This window comes from Triticum aestivum, chromosome 2B (genome assembly GCF_018294505.1).
Source record: "Triticum aestivum cultivar Chinese Spring chromosome 2B, IWGSC CS RefSeq v2.1, whole genome shotgun sequence".
NCBI classification, from domain to species: domain Eukaryota; kingdom Viridiplantae; phylum Streptophyta; class Magnoliopsida; order Poales; family Poaceae; genus Triticum; species Triticum aestivum.
In genome coordinates, this window is record NC_057798.1 from 302,560,898 (window position 1) to 302,564,506 (window position 3,609).

Sequence of the window (3,609 nt, forward strand, 5' to 3'; positions counted from 1 at the left end):
TCGCGAGCTTATCACTCGTATTACAGGACAAGATGCATTTAATGTGTGGCTTTGGTGTCCCTTCAATTTATCGGGGACGGGAGCGAGGCCCGTCCCGTCCGTCACCGCTCCTCCTTGCTTCGACACACACCCTAGCCAGATGCATGCGGTGCCATGTAGGCAGGCAAGCAGCTGAGGTAGCGCGGTGGTGGAGCCTCCACGAAGATCTGCATGCTGCCACGCAGGTGTGTGCTGAGTTGGCCTGGAAGTTGCATGTTGCCACGCAGGTGCCTGCCCAGCTGGTTGGGCTGGCAGGTGCATGCGAATGGCGGCCGGGATATGGTTGGTGCGGGCCTGCCACTGGCCCTGTTGTCGCCTCTTTCAAGGGTCTTGCCGGGCGGCCCGGCAAGGGTCTTGCCGTGGCGCGCTGACGTCCCCGGAAAGGATCTTGCCAGGGGTCTTGTGGGTTTCTTCGTTAAGGATCTAGGTGAGGATTGTTGCCTCTCAACTCTCATCTGATCTTGAGCATTATATGTCTTCACAAAGATCTGCATGCCACCATGGAGGTGCCTACCGAGCCCTGGTCCAACGTGGTTGTTGACATTGGAGGCCTGGGTTCAAGGGTGGCTCGCTCTACCGGTGTGGGTGAGTTGCCCCGGGAAGGGCCTTGCCGGGGACGCTGAGGTTGCCCCCGGCAAGGGTCTTGCCGGGGAAACCTACTTCGTCCATCTGCACTTTGTGGCATTGGCACTTGATGTTGCCTTGTGTGTCTCGAGCCTTCGGCTTCCTTCTGGCTTCCCTCCTCTGGCCTTCCATATGCGGCCATGGCGTGCGGCTCCGACTGCCCGTGCACAAGTAAAGGGGTCAAAAGGAGAGCCCCTACTTTTGTACACCGACAGGAGCCCCCGGGCCTAGGCCATACATAAGCGCGACACGTTGTTGGGCCAGGCATAGAATGGTGCGCGGGCAGGTGGGGCGGTTTTTACCATGGTAACTGTTCGGTCTGTTGCGCTCCCCCACGACCCGCGTTTGAACACGCAACGTGGGGGTCGCGCGCGCATGCGTGACGGAAGCATGCTGGCGTCATCTAGTGATGGACAGTAAAGAGGCGGCTTGTGTGTCTCTTCGAGACCGCAGGGCCGTTGCTCATTTACTGCTCTTACTTGGGAACTGTCACTCCACGCGTCCCACTGCGCCCATCCCTCGTGCCATGTTCGCTGCATGCACGATGCAGAGCGAATGACAGGCGCGCAGGACGTGGGAAGTCGTGCGCGCGTGGATCGATTCCCACGCGCCTTCAATGGAGCAGGGAGGGCGGTCGACGGCCCCGCTTGCTGGCACTTCAATGAGCCGGATTGGCTGAGCGGGGTCGGCCGAGCCTCGCGCCCGCCCCTTTATAAAGAGGGGAGCGGGAGGAACGGTGCCTCTCAATCCTTCATCATATGCCTCTCCCCATTCCCGCTTCCTCCTTTCTTCTATCATGGCGAGGGGGTGTGGCGTCGCTTCATCGGCGGCGGGGAGGGTCTCGGCTAGACAATGCATCGCTCCTCCCCAAGAGCTCGTAGCGGCGGAGCCGGCTGCTAGAGGGAGGGGGAGGGGTCGAGGTCAAGGCCGTTGTGGCGCTCGAGGGAGAGGAGGATGGGGCGGCAGATTGGCCTCGCCTCCGCCAGCGGCCCCTCCTCCGACGGAGGGCCACGCCGGGGACAACCCTTGCGAGTTCTTCATCAGGTTGCGCCAGCCGCCGCGCCGTCGTCTTCGCCTCTCGAATCCATTTGCACGGGAGATGGAGCTGGATCCTCCGCAGGCGTTGCGGCTGCATATGAGGGGTTCTGGGAACAGCGGCACATGGGCCGACATCGAGTTCCCCGCCCCCATGTCAGGTATCTTCGCCGAGGGTGGAAAACATTCGCCCACATCCACAGCTTGACGGAGGGGCTCACTCTCCATTTCAAACTAATGGAGAGTGGCCTCCTCTCCGTCAGGATCTTCAGGCACTTCGGGACTCACGTAATGTGCTGCGTGGAGAGCTCTTCTGATGATGAAGATCCCTCCTTGTCGGTGTACTAGAGTAGGGGTACCCTAGTATCCCGAACTTGTGCACGGGTAGTTGCAGCGCCCCGCGGCAGGGCTTGCCGGGCGACCGCCAAGGTCCTCCGTGGTTCCCTTGGAGCCATTCAAGAACAAAGTATTTAAGCCCAGGAGACAAGGCCCCGGCAAGAGGAGCTTGCCGGGAAGGCCATCCAAGGCATCCCAAGGAACTTGCCGCGACGCGCCACGCGTCCCGGCAAGGCAACAAGGCCCCGGCAAGAGGAGCTTGTCGGGAAGACCAACCAAGGCATCTCGAGGCCCGGTGAGCGACAAGCTTCCGGACCCGACAAGACAACGGCCGCGGCAAGGCGCTTACCGCGACAGGCGGCCATTCTGTACACACGCTCCAGCACATCCACCAACGTGTCGCTCTGGGGGCCTTTCCAGGCGCGCGTGGCGGAAGGCTGTGCAGCCAGCGGTGTGCGGTGGCATGCGAAGCTGACAAGATCGCCATCGTGGTGAGCGGTGGCGCCCCTGACGGTCCTTTTCTGCACTGTTTGGACTACACAGACGGGCATTTAATGCCCTTGTCCCCTGCCGTCAGGGTTAGGTAGGAAAAACTGTACAAGTAACTGTACCAACCACCTCGCTTTTTACATTTGTACCCTTCTCTGTGTTGCCACCTGTAGGTGACCCCTTTAGCATATAAAAGGAGGCCCATGCGCAACGTAGTGGGGGTTGGGATCATTCAGAAGCCAGAAAAACACTTAGGTCTCTCTCGAGCAAGAACACAATACAATCAAACAAGCAGCAGTAGGAGTATTATCTCTCCGGAGAGCTCCGGAGCTGGGTAAACTGCTTGTGTGCTTCGCCTCGATCTGTTCTTCGTGCGACCTCCGCCCCCCGCCGAACCAAAAGGGGCTCGGTCCGCCGGCCCCATAGGTGTTCATGGATCAGTCTCCCCGACACTCCTCGAGCAAGAGTGGCGAGGAAGACAATAGCAGCGACGACGAGGGTAGAGGGCGGCAGGATGACGGGTCTGACTAGGCGTCAGGCGCCGCTCCGGGCGGCATTGGTGACCCCATCATCAGTGTTGCCGGTTCCTTAAACTTCTCGGGGTCATCTCCTTGGGCGGCTGGAGTTGGGAGGCTGCGGAAGGGGAAGAGGGCGGGTCGGCAAGGCCGTCAAGTCGGAGTACGCGGGCACCGATGCCTTCGTCGCATATTGACGTCCTGCCGCCTCGACTTCGAGCTCTTCCTCCGGCGCCTCCATCACCATCCATCCTTTGGATGGCCACCGAGATGTTCTCTTGGTGCTTTCTGCCGCTCATAGCTCGCCTAGGCGCCCCTTTTGCCCTTCTGCTTTCTCGTTTCATTTCCTGAGGAGAGGGAGAAGAAAGGGATTACGGGCAACTTATCTCTTTTTAGCCTTGTAAGCCTTCGGGCCTTTGTTAACTTTAGAACTTGTAATCCCCTTTCTCATGTTTTTCATTTCGTATGAACTGTACTTGTATGGGATGTTTTTTAATGAAAAGGGTATGTTTGCCGGGTTTTTCGTTCGCGGGTGGAACCCACGATAAGGAGCGAATCCTCGTTATTTTTT